Source organism: Bison bison, unplaced genomic scaffold (assembly GCF_000754665.1).
Source record: "Bison bison bison isolate TAMUID 2011002044 unplaced genomic scaffold, Bison_UMD1.0 scf7180017864373, whole genome shotgun sequence".
Taxonomy (NCBI): Eukaryota; Metazoa; Chordata; class Mammalia; order Artiodactyla; family Bovidae; genus Bison; species Bison bison.
This window is the reverse complement of record NW_011494945.1, coordinates 6988509-7012302: the sequence shown is the minus strand read 5'-3', so window position 1 is coordinate 7012302 and position 23794 is coordinate 6988509. Positions and strand designations below refer to the sequence as shown.

Sequence of the window (23794 nt, the reverse complement as noted above, 5' to 3'; positions counted from 1 at the left end):
ACTCACATCCATCGAGTCAGTGATGCCATCCAGCCATCTCATCCTCTGTCGTCCCCTTCTCCTCCTGCCCCCAATCTCCCAGCATCAGAGTCTTTCCAATGAGTCAACTCTTCGCATGAGGTGGCCAAAGTACTGGAGTTTCAGCTTTAGCATCATTCCTTCCAAAGAAATCCCAGGGCTGATCTCCTTCAGAATGGACTTAATGATAAGGACTGGAAAATACTAACCAGGAAGAGCACATGTGGAGAAGAGAGAGAGAGTTCTCTTCCTGTCTCTGCCAACTGGCCACATCACAGATGACTCTTAGAATAGCAGCTTTCTCATCTGTCAAAAGAGGACAGAATCAGAGAGCTGTTTTTTGTTTGTTTAACCAATAAGATTGTTTTTTTAATTGAAGTTTAGTTGCTGTACAGTATTATATAACAGGTGTACAATATAATGATTCATGGTTTTTAAAGGTTATACTCCATGTATGGTTATTATAAAATACTGACTGTATTCACCGTGTTGTACAGAACGTCCTTGTAGCTTATTTTATACCTGGTAGTTTGTACCTCTAAATCCCCTACCTCTGTCTGGCCCCTACCTGCTTTCTTCTCCCCACTGATAACCACTAATTCTCTGTATGTGTGAGTCTGCGTCTTTTTTCTTATGCTCACTAGTTGTATTTTTTAGCAGAATCATAGAATGTTAAGGGTACAGAGGATGTATAATTTTGAACCTGAAACCTAACATTCTGTCCATGAAGTGGCCCCAGTAAAGGGTAAGTGATATAGAACTATAAAGAAACAGTGGTATAACAGTGTAGAAACAGCAGGCTCCAGTGTTGGAGGTCATTTAGAATTTAAATTTAGGCTACTTCTCTGAAGGAGCAAGTCTTTGATACTTGTTGGACTAATGTTTAAGTGCTGCGATTCCATTATATCTTTAAATATTCATGTAGGACTAATTCTAACCAAATACAGGCAATATTACAGGGCTATTTATGTGACATTTTTTCTTGCTATAGATATTCCCATTAGGGAATGCAACACGTGGTGTGTATTACATGGAAAACATGCCCTGTTACTTACACTTGTGAACTGTTGTCTAGTCTTTGGTTATGGTGTGCCAGCCTCAAGAATTATGCCTCTGCAAGGATCTTTATTCTTACTTTTTTATAACACCCGAAGTCTGAACTGTCATTCATGGAGAGAATGGCTGTCTGGATCTTTCTAATGTTGACAACAGGGAAAGAAAATTGTCAGAGCCCTGGAAAGAGGTTTTCTGTGCAGAGGCTGGTATACTCCTTGCACATACCCTTCTCCCTGGAAAGCAGTGACACCAGCGCTAAGGCTGCTCTTCCTGGGCCTGTTGGGTTTTCAGCACAGCTTTGCTCACCTCTGACCAGCCTGCTAAGCATGGGACAGAGCCTGAGTGACCCTGGCCCTTCAAGCAGTAGCATGTATATATGGCCTTTGGAAGGCGTCTTCTGGCCACAGAGCTTGTGCGGAAGCTAAAGAAGTGGAGTAAAAATCACCAGAATTACTCCTGGAACTTCTTGTACACTCTTAAGTTCCCATTAAGTGCTTCTTTTCAGAGTGTTCATAATGCTCAGTATTCAACTTCTTATAAATATTGTTTCCTATGAGTGGAGTCTTCCCCCAGGGGCCTGCTTCTCAGAGACGTACCTTTCTGTATAGAGATGGGGGTGGTGGGGCGGTCGGTTGGGACCCGCCTCTGTGCCGTAGCCAGAGAGATTGGCCTGTCGGAGGTCCACCTGGGCCCGGGGCTGGTAGGATGCTTGCCGACACTGCTTTCTCCTCTTGACTTGGGGGATGCAGGTCTTAACGCTGGATTTTCATTCCAAGATGGAGATTCGCCACCTTGTAAGAGACTTGACCCGCTTCACCCTGGTTTTGTTGGTGTGTTCATTTGATTTGAAAATACTGCCTCCTCCATCTTCCATATTGTTTTGAAATTTAAAATTTTAAAAACTAAAATGAATTAAAACATTGTATTGTGAACTCAGGACACTGCAGGTATTTAGAGGTCCCATGGATTGGTGTTTCTCAAAATGTTTCACAGAACACTAGATCCTCAGGATATTCATGGTTATTAAGCAGAAAATAGATCCTGTGACCAAATGTTTGAGGACTGCCGTGTGAAATAAAATGAAATAGGGTTGTTTCCTGTAGGACTTCTCAGAGCCTTAGAAGTTTAATATATGTTATAAACTTTCTAGGATCAGATTTCATCGTTTCCTAAGTTTTTTCGACTACTACTAAGTCACTTAAGTCATGTCCTACTCTGTGCGATCCCATAGACAGCAGCCCACCAGGCTCCCCCGTCCCTGGGATTCTCCAGGCAAGAACACTGGAGTGGGTTGCCATTTCCTTCTCCAATGCAGGAAAGTGAAAAGTGAAAGTGAAGTCACTCAGTCATGTCCAACTCTTAGCGACCCCATGAACTACAGCCCACCAGGCTCCTCAAGTAACTGATGGGATTTTCCAGGCAAGAGTACTGGAGTGGGGTGCCATTGCCTTCTCCGGGTTTTTTCGACGTCTTTAATTAAATCCTTATTCTAGAAACCATAGGACCAGCGTCCTAAGGAAACCCCTAAAGAAATCCTGAAAGAGGTCAGCAACCACCTGAGAGCTGGGGATTCTTTGCCCTTTTTTTTTTTTTTTAATGTATTTATTTTTTAATTGAAGGATAATTGCTTTACAGAATTTTGTTGTTTTCTGTCAAACATCAACATGAATCAGCCATAGTTGTTTCTTAGCTTTTTTTCCCTCTTGATTCTTACTGGAGCTTTTTTTTCGACCCTGTCACATACCAAGCTTTTCTCAGCCAGAGTGGGTTCTGCTCTTGAATGAGCTATCTGCCTGGCGAAAGGGTAGGCTACATGTTGGTGGAGGTGCTCCAGTCTGTTCATTAGACAGGATTCATTCATAGAGTACCTGCAGTACTCCAGGCACTGTGGAGAGGGGAAGGGGAAGTAGGGTCTCCCCTCAAGGCACGTCCCTGGCTGGGGATGTGGGGCAGTGGTGTCGGTGACCATTGTCATGGAGGAAGACTGCTTTTCATGCGAGACTGGAGCGAAGGCCCCGTTGGGCAGTCGCAACCTTGCATGTTTGGTTTTCTGGGACAGTCCTGCTTTCAGATGTCCTGTTCTGTTATCATATGGTCTATTTCACCTGTCTTTGGCTGGGGGATAAAAACATAGGCTCCATGCTGATCGGGCAGAGTTCAGACTAAATCCAGATCCTGGTTCCTGTTGAAAGCTCTGCAGGATACTTGCTTTTATGTTTGTTTTCTAGAATTGGTTCATCATCACAGTTGGATGTGAGCCAGCCACTCGCTCCAAGCTCACTGTCCCTAGGGCTCTGCTCTGAAGAGACCTGCAGATTTAAAAAGCCTTCCCTGCAGCCCATCCCATGTTAAATAATGTCTGTGTGGTACAACAGAGAACCTATGAATCTGTAGCAGAAGGCTGTCATTTTCATGGCTATGTGTCACTGAGTCAAGTCACTCCATTTCTCTGTTTGCTTGTCTGTGAAATGGGGCTAAAGTGGAAACCTACTCCACAGACGCTCTTGAAAGGACTACCTGTGAGATGACCTAATATCCTTTGGCAACATTTTTAAAAGTTCCTTGATGTTTATTGTTACTTAAAATGGCTCCAGAGGTTAATGCAAAATTAAGGAAACTCCCAAGCCAGTCTTAACACTGTTGGCACAAAGAGCAGTTACTTTCCTCGGTAAAATAGAATCGATCAGGTTTCTTTTCATTAAAAAGGTACAGCAATTTGCTGTTGTATGAAACCTTTGATGTCCCCTAGAAGTCCTACTTGCCAATTTAGGGGTCCCTGACAAAGGCTATTTTTTTCACTAGGAAGGACCTCCTGCCATAGGTAGATTAGGGAAGTTTTGTACATGGTACCCAAAGTGTTCCATTAGCATCTTTAAAGGACTGAGAAATCCTAGCTGTCTGGCTTCTGCTTTCTTTCCTTAGGGGGCCTGTCATACCTACTCTGTGCTGAGGGAGAGCCTCACCCTCCCATTCCCCGCTTCCTCGGAGTGGAGCCCCTTCCTGTCAGGTGGGAGCCTGGAAATCTGACCTTCCCCCTCCATGCCGGGCCACCTCAGCCACATAGAGAAATGAAGAGCTGGTCCAGCTCTCCTAGGACTTCTTGGAAGCAGAAAGATCACCACACAATAAACGGCATGATGCTGTCAGGGGCCTGGCCGTGGACCCCACCTTCCCAAGAGCTAGGGATTTACCCCCATTCTGGCTAACGTGACCCATTTTGGGGTTCAGGAAATATGGTCAGATGTGTCATTAAGATCTCCCAAATCTAAGGTCAGTGAAAACCCAGAGAAATCGGGCTGTTCTCCTCCAGGAGCTTTCTTCCCAGAGAAGCAGGACCAAGCCCAGAGCCGAAGCACTCCGCTGGGAGGGCTGCTGCCATGAGGCTGCAGGTGTTTTGTTCTCTTCCCAGTAACAAATGTGAACCCTACTCTAATTCTAGATTTCTGATTTTTTTAAACAACCTCTTTTCTTGCTAAAATCTATGATACTCATTTATTAAAGGATGAGAAATACTTAGTCATGAAGCCCTCAGAGCATAATTCCAGTGTTTCTAAGGGTAAAACTTTGAACTGCAAAGTCCTGGTTTGATCCACAGTCTGTTCTCTCTCTGTGTCCATCTCCTTCCCTCCCCTTCCCTCTTTTCCTCTCCCCTCTTTTCCGCTCCCCTTTCGTCTCTCCTCTCTTTCTCTCTGATGAAACTAGCCTGGACTGTGACATTTTTTAAGTATTCATGTCTGTGTAGAGTGTTCAGTTTGACTCCTTAATGGAAATTAATGACCACGAAGAGGCCAGAAGTTCTGAGGTTGAACTTTGAATTTCCACTGGGCCTCTACTTGTGTACATGCCACTGTAATTAATTGTAACTTCCATTAGTCAATTGTATGTTCAGTAATGATTGGGAAGCAGTGGAGCCCTGTAATCAGAAAACATGGTGTGACTGACAGATCTGTTAGGAGGTGTCCACTAGTGGTGGTGGCCCTGTGGCCAGAATGCACTCCCACTGGCCCTGGTCATCTCAGGCTGTCCTGCTATTTGGGGTGGGGCACCAAGGTGGGCAGCTCCCGGCACGTACCACTGCAGTGCTGGTCAGGGGAGAGGAGGACCACCCAGGCCGCCCACTTTGTGGATCCACCTGACTCCTGGATCTGTCCTCCCACCAGACTGGCGCCCTCAGGACGGATGGGCCTTTGCCTCTTGTCCATCTTGGAGCCACCCTGGAGACCCTCCTTTGGGTTCCTCCTTCACTTCCTTCCTCTGCTGAACTGACGTGGGTGCTGCTTCTTGGCCACCATCTGTGTTACCTGCATGTCCTTGTCATGTCTTATAGGTGAATGAGGGGTTTGGACTATTTGTGAAACTAAAATAGCTGATTTTGTTTGGTCAGTTTCAGAGTCACTTTTGGAAAATTTTAGATTGTCTGCAAAATCCTGCATAGCTAAAGCAGGGAAAGAAGCCTTTGGAGACCCTACTGTTCGGTGCTCTGTGGCTGAAACCTTAGCTGGGCTGGAGCATCGCAGCTACTCTTGCCTCCAGCCCCAAGGGAGGTGCGGCATCCCAGCCCAGCAGGATAGCTGCATGCCGCCGCTTGTCCCCCCACCCCTCTGGCCAGTGAATGCGGTGAGGAGTCACACAGGATGGGTGACTCCTCTTTGCCCAGCAAACATAAACAGTGTGATGTTCAGGTCATGGTTTATGGGTCTAAGATTTCCTCCTGGACTACAGTTCCCTTTTGTTTCTAAATGGTGAATCTCTTTAGCTGTGACAGCAATTTGAGAGCTAGAGTAGCATGACTCTTAATTCAGGGAGCTGGACTTAAGAGTGGGTGTAGTAGGATGGGAGAAGGTAAATTCTTTATTAAATGCTTACTATTTAAAATTTTACTATTATAAAAATTAAATTATTTGGATGTTAAAACTGCGCCTTGTATTGATCCTTGGGAAGTTTCATCTTGCAAGAAATGTGAGTTTTAGAAACTTAATCTAAGGTTCTAGGTCTTGTCCACAAGCAGTAGGTTCTGCTTGGATTCAGCAGAGATTTACTTTTAGCAGGTGTAGGTTTGAAATGCTTCATGGAAGCTGTAAGGCTTAAAAGAGCGGTAAGTGTTTCAACTGGCAGAGGGAAGAGAGGGCTGTTTCAGGAGGACGTTCGTTCACTTATTCAGCCAGCAATTATTGTGCGCCTCTCCTCTGTTTCAGCTTTGCAGGCTGCTTGGGACATCAAGAAAATGTGTCCCTGCTGGAATGTACACTTCTCGTGGGTGAATACCACGTCTAAGACAGTGCTCTTGAGATAATGAGATGGTCCGTAAGTGGTTTGATTTGAAGGCTTTGCTCTGCTCTCAGTATACTGGGAATTCAATATGTGTGAAAAAGTAACCATTCCGGGCACTATATGATGCGGTGCCAGGTGTGGCTTAGGAGTTAAGCAGAGGACAGCCTGGGGCGGGTGGGGCTGGAGGATCTGTCTGGATGTTTGGATCGGGAGAGCAGGCCAGGCAAGGCACTGACCCTGGCGCACCGGATCAGGTGGCAAAGCTGGAATGAGGTCAGCAGAGCCAAACCCCCTAGGTCTCTGCCAGCCACAGCTTTGGAGTATTATATGGGCTGCCCTTTCTGGAAACCCGATTTTCCTTTAGGGAGGCTCCTCAACTGAGTATAGATTTGGCCAGAATTTCCATACCTGTTTTCTTTTCCCTCATAAACTATTCAGTGTCTAAAATGGCAAGTTGATAGCATTTGCCAAACGGTTTTTATAGCGCTGCACCTCCTATAATTCCCCTTCTCAGGCAGCTGTGGAGGGTGGTTCTCTTCAGCCAGCCTCACAGGCAGAGGGCTGCATTTTAATCAGCCAGGCCTCTGTGGTCCCTGAACACCACGTTGGTTTTCATGCGCTGCCCTCTTCCAACCCAGAAGAGACTAAGAAATTACCAAATTAAGCCAGAGTGCTATGCTTCAACACCATTAGGTGTTTTCTTGAGCTGCTTCGTAGTTGGGCCTTAAAGATGAGCTCCACAGGACTTGCTGACATTTCTACTCTCCAACATCGGACATGGCCACCTTACCAAGCCCTGCTGTTTCTCCTGGGGTGATACCATCAGAAGCCTTGGATGCTGTCATATGGTTGTGGCCTGTGATAGATTGGGTGTCCCTCAGACCCTCCTTGGGGGGAAGCAGAGATGGTGGCCAGCAGGCGTTTCTTTGCTCTCAGATAGAAGCATTCATCGGAGAAGGCAATGGCACCCCACTCCAGTACTCTTGCCTGGAAAATCCCATGGATGGAGGAGCCTGGAAGGCTGCAGTCCATGGGGTCGCTAAGAGTCGGACATGACTGAGCAACTTCGCTTTCACTTTTCACTTTCATGCATTGGAGAAGGAAATGGCAACCCACTCCAGTGTTCTTGCCTGGAGAATCCCAGGGACGGGGGAGCCTGGTGGCTGCCGTCTATGGGGTCACACAGAGTCGGACACGACTGAAGTGACTTAGCATAGCATAGCATAGAAGCATTCATTCTCTGAAACCCACACCTGTTCGCTGAAATCCACCTGAAGTTTCCCTGTCATTGAGCAAACATGGATTCATTTCTTTTCCATCCTAAATGTTCTACATGTAGTCCCTCACTCGCCTCAGGGGTTGCAAGTTTGGCTTAAATTATCTTTATGTTTAAAGAGTAAAGAAAGTGATATTTCACTATAATTTTGTGTTTCAGGCAGACTTTCCGCCAAGCATCTTTTAATTTTGGCCAGGAAAGCGTGGCTAACCTGCGTGGATTTGCAGATGGGAGAGTTTTGTCCCTGTGGTTCTTTTTCCTTCCCTGTCATATTTGGAATTGGGGCCCTGTTCTTCTTTCTGCCAGGAAGATAAAAACACTGCTGAGAAATCCGGATTTGTCACAGTGGAGTTAGTTGTGGGAGGACAGCAGCAGGAACAGTTTATGTTTTATTCCCAGATTAAAGTTGATGGGGGTTATGTTTTGTGTACAGTTTTTTGGAGGCGTGGCCCTTTCTTAGAACATCATGTGATTTAGTGGTGACAATTAGTTAGAAACTTGTCTTCCCTACAGATGCCAAGGTTATAGAGGGACTTACTCTCACCAGAGACCAGATGACAGCATCCACAGATATTTTTAGAAGGGGCCTCATCATCTGGTTTCCCTATTTCATTTTCTTTGCATCAACAGCCTGATTTCAAACTTAGTCTTGGGCAGGGAGGGAGAGGGCGGAGATTTTCTCCCTGTTAATGAAAGTCCTGGATGGGACAGGACAGCGTCTTCCTATTTATTGTTAGTTGGCCCACTGCCTAGAAACTGCAAAGTGATGGCTGTAATCCCCTTCAGCTGTAGGCTTCCTTTTCCTTCCTGAAGTTTTGCCTAATCTAATGTGGTTTTAGACTCATAAGGCCATCCACAAACACACATAAACCTCATAGTTAACTGAAGCATCTCACTTTAAAGAATGTAAGACTAGTGAGAGCACCATTCAAACGCAGGGAATTTGTGTCCAAACCAAGTATCGTTAAATCCGGTTATTTACTGTGCTCCTTTCATTTTTCCAGTCAGTCGTTTTTCCAGATGGTGTCAGATAAACATGTGTAAACATCGAGCCACCAGAGAGAGGTTAAAAAATCTTAAGGCGGGGGCCTTAGAGAGGCTGCTTTCCTTGTGATGAATTGTAATTGTAAGGTCTTCCTCGTGAATACTGATCCTAGCGTTCCTCTTAGAAGGGTGATTGCGTTTCCTTTCTGTGTTCACGGTATTTTACAAACTGTTTGCCTTCTACCACAGAGGAACAAGTTGCCTTTCCATCCTGTGGAGTCGGGGCTTCTCTGCTCAGTTTGTCCTTTGTGAGGGCCGCCTCTCAGCCTGGGCCTGGCCTCTGCCAGTTGAACTTCCAGGCTCAGGCTGTTTGCTCTGCGACCTCAGGGGTGTGTCAGGACAGAGTGCCTCGAGGGGCCCCAGGCCCATTCTGCAAAGAAGGAAAGCGGGCAGGTCGATGCCCTCTTTTGCTTTGAACGATGCCACGTTACGGGCTTATAGGTGCCTCCTGCCTTCTTCCCTCCTGTGTTGATCCGGTGCCAGCATCAGAGCGAGTTGCGTGCTCTGCCGCTGTACTTGGGGAATGAAGTGTGTCAACTCCCCAGCATGCACTGGTGTCTGTGGCTGAGTAATTAACACCAGAGGGAATGGGGGGATGGGGTTTGGGCTAGGAAATACTTCACAGCTCCTCTCTTGGCACTTGCAGTAAGTCAGGGTCCAGACTTGGGGACCAGAGTCCCCTGATGACTGACTGCATAGTGATCTTAGATGGTGGTTTGTTAAGTGTTATTGTGAAGGGAAGAATGAAATCCCCTTAAAGAACCATATCCGCACCCTGTCTGTTCGGGCCTCAGGGGTCCCAGGTGGAGCCACTAGAACAGCACCGGTTCCAGCAGGCTAAATGTCTCACGGGTGCTGATACCCGTCAGACCTTTCCTCCCTTTGAAGTCAGCAAGCTGTTATTTTATAGTCCAGGATAATATTATCTAGTATCCTTACAGAGCAGAGAATACCTCCAAAAAAGCCATCAGCCAGGGAAACAATACTTGGGGAAGGGGTGGAAAGAAGGGGCCTTTTCCTGCTTTATCATCTCTGCCTCTCATAAACAACCCAAGCTCTTCTTTTTGGAGCTGTAGCAAGGGTAGCTATGACTGTGGGTGTGTAATGTCACAAATACTAAGCCCTGCTGTCTTTCTGAGGGGTAGTGAAAAGGAAGATTGCCAAGCAGTCCAGTCAAGAGAGAGAAGCAGATGTAAATAACGTATGTGTATGAGTAAGAGAGGGGGGAGCTTATTGATGCATTTTTCATTACTTGTTCACCTTATCTGGTGAGACGATCCAGAGTTCATGTTACTTCCCTCGCACCTTTCTATCCATTTCTTGGCCTAGAGCCTTTTTTTTTTTTTAAACCATGACAGCTGACACTGTCTCCGTAAACAAGTGGTCTTGAGGCCTGTCACATCAGTTCATTTAGCTACATCTCTTGAGTGTGTGGATAAATATATATGTGTGTGTCTGTATAATAAGTTTATTTTTTAATTCTCTTGACTTTTCCTGGCTTGGTGGTCATATGATGTCTGATAAGACTTGTGTAAATTCAGATGCTTTGAGAGGACTTACGATTTGAAGATTTCTTGGAGGCATAATAATAATGCCAACAGTAATGTTGTTATTCATTGTTAAAAGGGTATTCTTTGGGAGGTTTTTTTGAGCCATTTGTGTGTGATATAATTTTATTTCCTCTGTAGATTTTTAATATATAAAGCAAAGTCTACTTAGGCAAGACAAAGTCTACTTCCCAAGACAGTCTACTTAGAGATTGCTTGTTTTTTTGGTGAGGGAAGTCAAGATTACCCCTGGCCATCTGTGCAGACTGATGAAGCATTTGTGGAAAGTGGCCATTTCCTCCTCTGGTGTTGGGCTATCAATGGAAAGGGTGGTAAGCAAGTTATTTAGTCCACAGAGCCAGCGGGGGAGAACTAGAGAAGCATAACTGGTCTCTTTGGGGTGACCAGCTTCTCTGGTTTATAGCATGAAAGTCCTATGTCCCAGGAAGCCCTTCAGTCCAAAAATCTGGAGTAAAACCCCATCCGCAGCCTGGCCCTCCCTAACTTGGAAGGGCCCGCTGAGACACAGCAGGTTTACCTGGCTTCGTTAACCTCCCCAGGTGAATGGCCCCATGTCCTCTAGGCATTTGAACTTGAGAGCATTTTGTTATCAAGCACAGGAGTAAGGTAAGTAATCTTCAGGCTTTGTCCTTAGGTTTTCAGACCTTTGAATCTAGTGCAGCAAAACAGCCTGACTTGGAGCACCCCAGCCCAGCAGTGGGTGAGGAGACCGGGGAGGCTCAGGAGGTGTGACCCAGAGGGCCTGCTGCTGCTGTTTGAATGTCCTTAACCATCTCTGGTTTTCTTCTCTCCTCCTGTAGACCCTCAAACTGACGCAAGACCTACCGAGAAAACCCTTTGCCAAATCTGCTCTCAGCAAGTGGACAGTGATACCGTTTACAGCTTAACACCTTTGTGAGCCCGCGCGTTTCCCACCCCAGCAGAGACTGTTATCGGCCCCTTCCCCTGGGTGAAGCACTTACCCTCGCACAGAACTCTCTCTATAATGTATGCAAAACCTTCCTTGTACGGGGTGACAGCCACCTGCCAGCGAAGGACAGCACCTGCCAGCACCGCCCACCCCGTTCAGAGCACACCGTCAGCCGGCGGGCCATCCTGTGGTGTTTTAATAGCACGATGGTTTATGGGATGTGTTAAGCGTTGTTTTGTGTTCGTTTTCCTTTGACTTTCAGTTTCTCACATGCATTGACTTGGAGTCTTTTTATGTTAAAGTGTTAACCATCCTTCCCCTGGCACATTTACAAACAGAAAATGTACCAGCTATTGCGCTGGCTTTGGGTGTCACAAACGTCCAAGCCTGTAGAACTCCCCAAACTAACATATTACGTAAACTAGAGGAGGTTTTTCTGTCTTCTCTACTTTGGTAGAAAACTATTCTTTTCTTAAAAAAAAAAAGTCAACAGTGGCACGAGTGTTCGCTGTGCGCAGCGGCCCAGGACAGAGCCCTGCATCTGCAAACTGAAGGGTGCCCAGCGTCTGCCCCCGAGTGCTGGTCCTGAGTCAGGGCGGTCGGGCGACAGTACCCTGGCCCTGGCCTGCAGTTGCCAGATGGGTCTGGCCTGCGGTCTCCCGTCAGTATCCTCAGCTCACGCAGTCACAGTGATCATACGCTGGTTAGAAATTAGGATCTCTTCAAGAAGAAATCTGCTCAGCTCTTCACTCATTGCCAAAAGCCACTAATGGATTTAGTTTTAAGGAGAAAAGAAAAGGAAAAAAAAAAAACGTAGTCTTGTTTTGCTTTGCAGAAGTGAACTTACAGGTAGACATTAAGCCTGCAGTGAGAAATGTGTGGAAAGTACAAACCCGAGTCACTCTTTTTTCTAAATGCACACCCTTGATTACTTTTAGCCTTGCTCTGTATAATCTGATCTAGTAGACGTGTATGAAGGAGAGGCAATAGCATACAAACTGATTCTTTTTTTTAATATAAATAAGCTTAGGTTGTAATTATACAAGTGACTCAATGGAAGTACAAGATAGGGCCGTTTTGACCTCCCTCCTCCCACTTTTCCTGCTTGTATGGATTTCATTTTTTTCTTTTCAAAAAGTTATGGTGCTGTATAGGTGCTTTCTGTTTAACCCAGAAAGTGTGATTATATTAGTTGCCCTCTTTGGTAGACAGAGTAGTTGGGAACATCTTTGGTACATATGAAACTGGGACAATGAAGCTCTGATTGGCACAGCATATGCATACTTCTCCAAAAAGGTATATGAAGACTCTTTTTTTGCATACAAAGCATTAGGCATACAAATGTATAAATATTGTATCATGTACAGTTACAAAAACGGAACATTCTGCATGGATGTTAGGAATCCAGGCTCGTACGTAGTTCAGCCCAGACCTCCCTGCATGAGTTCTCGCAGACACTTGCACCATGCAGTGGGCGCTGACTCCCCCACCAACTCAGACATGCCACCCGACCACCTGCACCCGCCACCAGCCACCAGGGGCCCCCTTGCGCATCTTTGCTTCCTGATTCCTCTGGGGGTGACGGTGGTGGTGATAACAGCTCCTAGCATAATGAAAGTTCCATTTGGTGTTGTCACTTGTCTCTCCCGCCTCGCTTAGGTTGTCATGTTTGAGTGATGGCCCCGTTGATTTCACCCTGCCTTTTACTGAATCTGTAAATTGTTGTGCAGTTTGTGGTTATAGTAGACCTGTAGCCTATTGCCTTTTCTGAACTGCTCCAAGTTTATAATCTTCATTTTGAAAGTATGTATAATTTTTGAAAATATGTATTCTATTCACGCAATCTGCTTCTCAGTGAGACAGACTTTTGCTTACCATATTCCTCTGTAGTAAGGCTAGCCCCCTCCTCGAGTCTTTGGTGGTCTGCTGTTCATGAGGACTGTCCATTGTCCGTGAGAGGGGGCTGCTCTCTGGGTTCCTAAGTGATGCTGCCCTTGGTGGAGACACAGTTTGGTCAGGGACGGGAGGGACCAGGGGGTATCGGATTCAGGAGAGAATCCGAAGTGCTTTCAACACAAGGGCCCTGAGACTTTCTCTCCTGAGCTCAGAGAAACAAGAAAACTAACAAAATAGCTATTTGCCTTTGCAGTTTTCTAGACCGTGGAAACTACTTTGGGAGTAGAAAGGCAACCCTCAAATGTGTTTCAACTTTAAAATGTTGAATTCCTTTCAGACCTGTGGCATCTCATTTATTCTCCCCCCTGCCCCAATGTTTGTTAGATTTCAGGCAGAATGTCTTATAAAATGTCCTAGAACCAGATTATAATTTAATTGAAAACAGCTGAGGGAGGGATGGAGATGGGGTGTGAGAGCAAGACAGCCATGGAACAGATCAGGAAAATGGAGAGGGAGGGGGGGCTTTGAATCTTTTCTTTACTTTTTATTTTTTAAAAAGTAACTCAGCATCTACATGTAGAGTATCATGGACAGCTGAGATCAGGGCAAAGTCAGGTGCCAGCATCAGTCTAGAAAGGGTCAGGCAAGAATGGAATAGTTAGGCTTGTCCAGGATCACACAGCCTCGCTCTCACCCTTGGCCACTCACCTGGAGGCCAGGATCCCTTAGACTAACCAGGTCCTGCCACAGTCAGACGAGGCAGGGTAGAGGTGCCATCTTCTGTTAAGACCCTGCTTTCAGGAAGGGCCACTAGTGGCCACCATGTGAAGTTTTGAGTCTCACAGGAAGTTTTCTGACCTGGAGCGTCTCAGTGGAATACTCAGTAGCCTCCGGGGGTCTGGCAGTCATAATGTTTGCTTCCTGATGCAAACTCTGAGAGTCTACCCTCAGCCTCTCATTAAGCTGCTCTAGGGAGCCTTCCACTTTTTGATGGGAAATTTAGAAAGAAGAGTAACAATGTTGAAAACATGACCTGAACTCTGGGGTTCTGTTGTTACCTTCAGGGTTCCAGAACCAGAAACCTTTTACCAAAGTCAGAAAAGAGCTTTATCACAAGCCTTCCCTGTCCTGGCATGAGGCCGCCAGACTCAAGAGTATCCTATTAACTGTGAATGAATCTGAGGTCAGTTCCCTTTATTGCGGAAACACATTCTTTGAAGATTTCAGAAGTTCGTCTTTGCTCTTAGCAGGTGGAGCGTGTTTACACGTGTACCGGTGGACTGTGGGGGGGGCCAGGGCTTGGTGTTGGGTTTCAGCCCTGTGTGTGTCGCTTCCCCACTCTGAGAAGACCTCATGGCCCACTACTCAGGACAGGTATGCCCAGTCTCAGGGTGTCATTTCAGGCAGCTTCTGAACCTGTTAAAGATGGAAGGGAGTCTATCTCATGAACCCCAACTTAAAGAATAAGGAATATTAGAATCTCTTGGAAAGCCCATGTTTTTTTGTGCTGATGCCAAGGGCTGGTGAAGGAAAATAAGTTACCTTTTCTCTCTCAAAGCAGAAACAAAATCCTGACAGGTCCGAACTGTGATTTCCTCTTGGTGTATTTGGGAACCGTTGATTATGTATAACGTATTTTTTTAAATTAAGAAAAGCAAAAATTTTTTGTAGAAATTCAGTCGCTGGCAAAGAGGTACAAACAGCCAGCCTCTCCTGGAGACCAGGGGTGGCAGGGTGCAGCAAGGGGAGAGAGCAGTCCTTGTGAAATCCCGTCTGTCAGAGCCCAGGGACTGAGAAGAGTGCAGCTGGCCCCGAGTACACGCGGGCTCCACATCCTCAGAGTCAGCCAGCCGCGGGTCCGGAGGGCCAGTTGTACTGCCTTTTTATATAAGGGACTTGGGCATTCGCGGATGTAGGCGGGGGGATGGAGTCCTGCAACCAGTCCCCCACGGATACCGGGGGTGACTGTGTATTATATTTGACCTAGATCTTTAGTGGGTAACATTTTATGCAGTTTGAATGAATAAAAATATTTTCCTTTTGTTTAGTTTTATTTGTATGTATTTTACTTTGATGAATGATTGGTTCCGAGGCCTCTGCCACACTCCAGAAATACTTGTGCGGCTGCTTTAAAAAAAAAAAAAAAAGCTGTGTGTCTGGTCACTTATTTCTCTAAAATTATCTCATTGCCTGGCAATCAATCTTCTCTCAATATACTTGTCCTAGCACATTATGTACACAGGAAATGTAAACAGATGTGAAGGAGGACCAGAAAAAAAAAAAGTTGATAATAAAGAAAAATGTATGTTTTGGCTTCACATGTTTAACATTTTTTTTTTTTAAGAAAAAAGTTGCATGAATGGAAAAAAAATCTGTATACAGTATCTGTAAAACTGTCTTATCTGTTTCAATTTCTTGCTCATACCCCATACAAACTAGAACTCAGTGTGGTGCATGGCTGTATTCAAACACCTAAGAGTCATGCAGTTGATCCTTTGGTTTGAAGCACCTCATCCTTTCTTTCAAAGCGAACACTATCATATTGCATTCTTACTGAGGATTTTGTCTGTCCATATGTTACCATGAAATATCTCTACCACCTTTTGTCTCAAGAATCAAAACCAGTTTGATTTGGGAATCTTCTCCTTTCCAAGTGAAATAGAGATGCAGTACTTAACTTTCCTTGGTGTTTGTAGATATTGCCTTGTGTATTCCATTTAAAACCGTAATCTAGTTTGTAAAAGCAATGGTGACGCATGTAAATAAAGCATCAATGACACTCTACCTTACTCCAAGAGATTGTTTGTTCTCCCTCGCCGTCTCTTTAACCTGAGAAGTGAAATAGCTGGATTTATCTCAAGGTCTCCCTGTGGGAGAGGCACAGAGCAAAGAGACTGTCCTGAGATCTCTAAACTAAATGAATCCTGTGGACTTTTTCTCTGACCCACTTTGACCTCCATAGGCGACCAGACACTTTGATAAAGCAGATTCATGGCATTGTGCATGGTCGTGGAGAGCCACTTTCAGCCTGCCGAGTCAGTTCACCCTGGGGGAGCTTCTGTGCAGGTAGTGGGATTTGGACTCTGCACCCTGCATGGGTATCAGAGGTTTTGACCCTACGGGGGTCATGCTCTCAGGAGTCCAGCAGATGAACACTGGTCGTGGGTCATCACTGTGGCCTCCTACACAGCAAACAGCGTTTAGGCTGCTGGTGGCCATAGCATAAATGTTTCCTCGGGGCTATGTTCAGGGGAACTCCACCCTGCTGTAAAACTATTCTCAGTAGCCCATGTTGTGGTTTTTCCTATTAATAAACGTCATAAAAATCATTCAGCTTTTGGGTTCAAAGTCCTAAGCAACTTGATGGACTCCATTGAGGTCAAGTAGGTAAGAAAGATTTTAAAGTTTGCCTTTGGGATAAGTTCTGTGTTGGTGGAGAGACATGCTTCCGTAAGTCTGTCCTTACCATTTTTTAAATTTCCTGTAAAGGTAAAAACCTCACCATCTTCTAGGACCAAAGCCAACTAAAAGATATTTCATTTGAGATTGCTTTCCAGTTTTGATCCTGTCTCTCAAAAGATTAAAGATGGAAATCCAAAACCAGCTATCACTAGGTTCTCAAGAGTTCCCCCAAGCCAAGTAAAAATTCAACTAAAATTAATTGAAGTTAAATCAACAACACTAAGTCAATGTCAAGTGTGCCAGGGGGCCAGACTGTGATGGACATCAAGACAACCGGGACCTGGGCCTTGGCTTCTGTGAGTTTATATTCCAAGGTATCATCTGTCTGTTCCCCTGTGAGGAATAAAGAGCTTACTGCCGCCAGCTCGCCTTGCTTTCAGCTTCTTGTTTAGAAAAAGAAGAATTTGTAATGGTTAATCTCACTAACGATTGACAGATTTGATCTCAAAATGTTTGAGGAGTGAGGGCAAACCTCTAATCCCACACACGTGACATGCATCAGCCAAGCCACTCACGTCACAGCTGGAACACAGGTCAGAGGTGGAGGAAGGTAGAGTTCATAGCCAGAACTTACCTGCCGTACGTTCCCTGACCTTGGCCCTCGACCACTCCCCTGGGACTTGGGAAAAAAGGAGATGGCTGTGGTGCCCTGGGTGCCTCTCAGCTCAGCTTGTGGTGGGCATGCTCAGGGGAGTGTGCTTGAAGAACGGAGGTGGAAAGAGGATTATCTGGAAGGGGACCTCTCCTCCCTCTGCTTCCATCGCCAGCAAGGAGACAGTTGGGTGCTGGGCACCAAGGAGAAGACACCTTTGGAGCTGGAAGAAGAGGGGTCCTTCCGCTTGAATTTTCTTCATTCAAACATTAAAAGAGGAAGACTCAGCAATATATAAGACCTGAAGAAAGTTCGATTGTGTCTGTGTGTGTCTGTAGTTCTGCCTACCGTCCATCACATAATAATGACCCAAAATGTCATTTTTGCTCCGTTTCTCAGAGGACTTACTAGACACACTACAAACCAGCCTACTCCCACTCAGGGAAGAGAACTTGCAATGCTCTTCCTGCACGGGCGCACAGGCCCCGGCTCCGTGAGCCCTGCGTTCATCCACCCCACCGGCTCCAGGACGCACCAGAGAGTGGGATGACAGAGAAAGCTGCTGCTGTCTCAGGTGTCTCACAGCCCCTGGCCAAACAGGTTGCCCAAAGGCTGAGGGCTCGATGGCTTGGCACCCATGTAACTTCCCAACCAAACTGCGAGCCCTGATCTGGAAGAAACCATAGAAAACTCCGTAATGGTTCAGTCCAGGGGTGGACCCGAGGGTTTTGACTTTCAGCTCTGTCCTTGTATACTCTTAATTTGTCAAAGTGAGAGTGTGTTACTTTTATAAAGATAAATACGGTTTCTAAAGAGCCAAGGTGGAGAGGCTGGGTTTGACTTCTTTTCTGAGTGGTTTGGTTGCTAAGTCATCTCCGACTCTTTCGACTTCATGGACTGTAGCCTGCCGGGTTCCTCCATCTATGGAATTCTCCAGGAAAGAGTACTGGAGTGGGTTGCCATTTCTGAGACTGGAGGGAATAACGAATAAAGTGGGAGAAAGGGTTAGGGAATAGAAGTAGAGATAAGGAGATGATGATACTGTCTGAAACGAATCTGACTGATAAATGAATAATATCGTTGCAAAGCTGTATCTTCATAATTTTGGATTTCCATAATTTCCTCCTATTAACACCTTGAGTATCATTATAAGAATTACCTAATCAGAACAAAGGAATTTTATGCACCTGTTAAAATAATAATTATAAAAACTAAATGCTTATACAGGATGCACTCTTAGAAATGTAATTATTGCTGTTGTAACTTTTATATTGACATTAAAAAAAAAGCAGAAATACTATATGCCAGTGTAAACTGTGGCTGAGAAGAAATACTAAAAGGTAAAAGCCAAAAATTGAGATAATTCCTGTGTCGTGGACACTTTGGCCTTGACACTAGACTCAACCTCAACTGTTGCTGCCGTGAATAAGCTGATACTGTTTCTTGGCCACTTCACGCTTCTGTTGGGGAGAAGGGGCTCTTCCTCTCACCAAGATGTGTCCACTGGGAAATCCCCCAAGTAGGAGGGTGTTCTCATGCCAGGACTTGGCCCGAAAAGACAAATGTCCATTGTATTTAGCAAGTTGTTACGGAATTTTTTGTCACAGTTATATTCACTTGTTGCACTGTATTTTTGAAAGGTAATGTGTTTGCGTGATTGATATCTAGGAAGCATATAGATGCACACACAGAATGTTTTCCATCCCTGTCTAGTTCTCTGCCTAGTTCCTCCCACCCAAAGTTTCTTGCATATCCTTCCAGAATTTCTTATGTATCTACCTTTTTTTATTACACAAAAAGTACATTATAGCCACTGACCAGTATGTTGCTTTGTTAATGATTTTCTCACACATGGAGGAAACATCAGTCACAGAAAGCCTCCTCAGTTTTAGACCTGCATGGTCTTCTGTATCATTGTATCCCAATTCATTTAACTTGCATTCCCCTATTGATAGACACTGGACTTTGTTTCCAAACATTTTTTATTATCAGCAACACTGCAGTTACAAACTTATACATACATTACATACAAATGTAAGAATCTTTGTAGAATTAATGCCCAAAGTGGAAACAGTTCTGGGGCAAATAATACATATACATTTGCAATTTTGATAAATGGATCAAATTGCCCTGCAATGTACCAATTCAATGTACCAACAGTATATGAGAAATCCCTGGTTCCCCACAGCCTTATAATTTTCAAGTTTTAAAAATAAACTTGCAAGTCTGTCTTTCCCTTTCCCTCTAAGCTTCTTTAAGTCTGTACCAAGGCAAAGAGGGCCTGGCAAAAGTGAGGAGTGGAAGATGGGAGAGGCTCAGGAAGCAGACTATGGGTGGCCTGGAGATGGCCAAGGAAGGAGAAGAGCTCGGTGCCGGGGCCAGCCAGCTTGGTCCCGGTGCCAGCCTGCCCTGCCCTACCCCAGGCCCCGCCCCTCACGCCACCAGCTCCGACCGCCCTGCTCAGGGCCAGCGGCCTGACCTCACAGCTGCGCTCCCTCACCTCCCAGGATTCCAGAGGGGAGCTGTCACCCGAAGAAATCAAGTCTGGTCTCTTTGGCACCAAACCACACACCTAGACCTATTCATAGCAAGATTGCACAACCGGCTGCAGAACAGCCCAGCCGGGCGTGGGGCGAGCAGGGCTGCTCCTCAGCAGGGTCCTGACCCACCAGTGCCCCTGGGCAAGGCTTCCAGCTTTCAGGGCAGGGCTGTCCCCAGAAGGGAAGGGTGGGGCTGGAGGGGTGCCTCAAAGATCTGACCAGCTCCTCCTCCCATGTGGGGGGAACTTGTTCCTCCAGAGGAAAAGCTCTGATACTCTCCTGTGGGCAGGTGCTGCGTGAGGCCTCCTCCTGCCCTACCATGCATGTTGGCACCTGGGGTGGGGAGGAGTGGCCCTGCTTAGTGATCGCAGAAACCAGGAGGCAGGATTTTACAGAAGAGCCTTTGTTGTCTCTTCAGGGACCTGACATCAGAGAGGACACAACTTTGGAATGGGGCAAACGTTGATCAGAGCCAATCTACCATTCACTAGCTCCATGATGATAGGTGAGTCCCTTAAGGTCTCTGGGCCTCTGTTTTCTCATTTGTGAAATGGAAACAAGTCTGCCTGTGTCTGGGATCAGGTGGATGACCTGAGAAGGTGCCCGGAAGTACTGCAATGTGCCTCCAGCAAGTCAGCAGCAAGCCCTGCCTCAAGTCCTCTCTCCTTATACACGCTCCATTGGCCCATACCCCGTGGGGCGATGGCTTCTTAAGATATAAAAACATAAAACACAATTTGACATATTAATGAACCCCATGGGTATAATTAGATTGCATAGTAATTAAACATAAAAGGTAACCGACTTGTAAGAATTTTCTGCTCTCATCTTTGATGTTCTTCAGGATCTGTTGGCAAGCAGCCATGCTTGGGGTCCATGTCCTCTGTGCCATGTACCATAGAATCATCATCATCGTCACAGAGAATGCAAATGTCATGGCAAGACTGGCTCGGAAGACTTGTTTCTAGCCCAGGGTCAGCCCCTGAATGCCTGAGTGAGTCATTTCCCTCCCTCTGGGCACCCGTTTCCCCATTTGCGCCATCCACTTCATGAACCCTTCAGACTTTATAAGTCATCAGGACCAACCTGGAAATTGAGCACATGCTTTACAAACCACAAAGCAGAGATCAGAAGTACAGACACTGCTTTGAGTCAGGAAACTGGCAAATGTTCATACGTTCATTTTCCAGAAGGGAAACTGAGGCAGAGTGCAAAGCGGCCTAAAGGTTCATGGTTTCTGATTGCAACCATCCCTTAGTCTGTCTCCAAAGCCACACATTTAAGGCAGTAAGACCCTAGGGAGATAGAGTACAGAGTGCATCCTAAGGAGATGGGGGGAAAGAGAAAGCAAAAAGGATGGATGAGGAAGCGGGACTAGAGATGAAGGAGGTGGAAGGGGAGACAGTGTCTTGTTCTGTGGTGTCCACCTCAGAGGGGTTGGTGTGCCCTACACAGAAGTCAGCCCCATAACCTGTCTGGTGTTATGTGAGTATCTCCAGTTTCTGTTCTAAAGAAGTGAAATGATACCAGGGCCCACAGGGGCCCGGCTGGAAGGTCTCTCAGACACAGACAGGAGGCCAGAGTGATCGCTGCTACTTTGAAGGGTACAGGAAATGGCAGCAGGCTGGAACATGGCCCTGGAATAAAGGAAACTGTCCCCTGGGGTGCGTGTGTGTGTGTAAGTGTGTGTGTGTAAGTGTGTGTGTGTGTGTGTGTGTGTGGATATGAGAGAGAGAGAGAGAGAAGGAGACCCTCTGATATTGCTGTCTCCAGGATGGGCCAAGATGGAATTTCCTCAACACACCACTTCCTGTCAGCTGGCCTTGTTGTGGCTCTGGTGGGTGTTTGGAGAATTAAAGAGTATCTAACCGGATAGTTTGAGGCTTTTAATTGCTGTGTTTGTGTCTCAGTGAGTGGAAAGTTTCAGGCCTCCCCACCCCCACCCCTTGGCTATACCCCTGGTTAGCTGCAGCCTTGGAGCGGAGCTGCCACTTGGGCTTTAGAAAAGAAAGGGGGTGGGGTGGATAGGCACCTGGATTTGCCTGTGTAAGTGCTTTGCCTTAGATAAGGTACTTAAACTCCAGTACCTTCATCTTCTCGTTTGCAAAATAGAGATGATAACGATAACCATACCTCAGCTTATTATCGTGAGGATTAAAGGAGAACAGGCATGGAGACCACTTAGAATAGACCGGGCACATGGCAAGTCCCTGCTGCACTTAGTTATGTCTATTAGTACACTGGAATTGCTCAACAAATCATAGATCATAGGTTCTGTAATTAGGTTGCTAAAATGTAGCCACTATACCATGTCCAAAGACAAAAGAAATGTGCTCCTTGTATCAAGTGTATCAGAAAGGCATGAGGGAGCTTACTAAAAATTCAGAGTCCTTGGATCCATTCCAGAAGTACTGGATCAGAATCCAATGAGGCTAAAAATCTGGCTTTTCAAACATTTTCCATTTCCAAACATTTCCAAGCATTTTCAAACATTCCATTATTCTGAAGTATACGAAAGTTTGAAAATTCCCAGGTGTAAAAGGTAAGAATGCTCATCTACTTGGGGCATCCTCTGTAGTAGGCAGAATACCGCTCCCAAAGATGTTGTAAAGAAATGTCTTAAAGAGATGGGAATACCGACCACCATACCTGCCTCCTGAGAAACCCATATTCAGGTCAAGAAGCAAAGTTAGAACTGGACATGGAACAACGAACTGGTTCAAAATTAGGAACGGAGTACATTGAGGCTGTATATTGTCATCCTGCTTATTTAACTTAAACACAGAGTACATCATGTAAAATGCCGGGCTGGATGAAGTGCAAGCTGGAATCAAGATTGCTGGGAGAAATATTAATAACCTCAGGTATGCAGATGACACCACCATAATGGCAGAAAATGAAGTAGAACTAAAGAGCCTCTTGATGAAGGTGAAAGAGGAGAGTGAAGAAGCTGTCTTAAAACTCAACATTCAGAAAACTAAGATCACGGCATCTGGTCCCATCACTATATGGCAAATAGATGAGGAAAAAAACGGAAACAGTGTGAGACTTTATTTTCTTGGGTTCCAAAATCACTGTGGATGGTAACTGCAGCCATGAAATTAAAAGATGCTTGCTCCTTGGAAGGAAACCTATGACAAATCTGGACAGCATATTAAAAAGCAGCAACATCATTTTGCCAACCAAGGTTCGCCTACTCAAAGCTATGGTTTTTCCAGTAGTCATGTATGGATGTGAGAGTTGGACCATAAAGAAGGCTGAGTGCCAAAGAATTGATGCTTTTGAACTATGGTGTTGGAGAAGACTCTTGAGAGTCCCTTGGACAGCAGAGATCAATCCAGTCAATCCTAATGGAAATCAAGCCTGAATATCCATTGGAAGGACTGATGCTGAAGCTGAAGCTCCAATACTTGGTCACCTGGTTTGAAGAGCCAACTCATTGGAAAAGATTTGGATGCTAGGAAAGATTGAGGGCAGGAGGAGAAGAGGGCGAAAGAGGATGAGATGGTTGGATGGCATCACCGGCCCAATGGACATGAGTTTAAGCAAATTCTGGGAGACAATGAAGGACAGGGAAGCCTGGCGTGCTGCAGTCCATGGGGTCGCAAAGAGTCGGATATGGCTGAGTGACTGAACAACAACAATGAAAGATGTCCATGTCCCAGTGCCTGGAAACTGTGACTGTCTTAGATTATATGGCAAGGGAGAATTTAGGTTGCTAATTAACAAATTTCAGAAGAAGAAGATTATCTGCCTAATGTAATCACAAGTGTTCTTACATGGAGTAGAGGGAGATAGAAGAGTTGGAACCAGAGAGACAGTGTTCTGAGGAAGACTCCTCTGGCTTTGAAGATGGAGGAAGGGCCGGAAGGGCCACCAGTCAAGGAATGAGGGCAGCCTCCAGAAGCTGAAAAAGGCAAGAAAGCAGATTCTCATCTAGCATCTCCAGAAGGAATGCAGCTCTGCTTGACTTCTACTCATGAAACCCAACCTGGGCTTCTAACCTTCAGAATCATCAAGATAATAAAATGGTGTTATTTTAAGCCACTAAGCTTGTGTTGACTTGTCACAGCAGCAACAGGAAGCAAATGTGTCCTCTTCGACCAGGTTGGACTCACGTCACTGGATCTGGAAGACCCAAGAGGCCCAGCTGTGGTCTAG

The 23794-nt window shown here is 45.7% G+C and overlaps 1 protein-coding gene across 1 annotated transcript in view; it reads left to right on the top strand.

The window, feature by feature from the left end:
* Window positions 1–15836, top strand: part of FOXO3 (forkhead box O3) — a 118736-nt gene extending 102900 nt beyond the window's left edge. The window contains exon 5 of the mRNA XM_010856694.1: window positions 11034–15836. The gene's annotated coding sequence lies outside the window, so the exon portion shown is untranslated. The remainder of the gene's footprint in view (window positions 1–11033) is intronic.
* Window positions 15837–23794: the final 7958 nt, after the last annotated feature.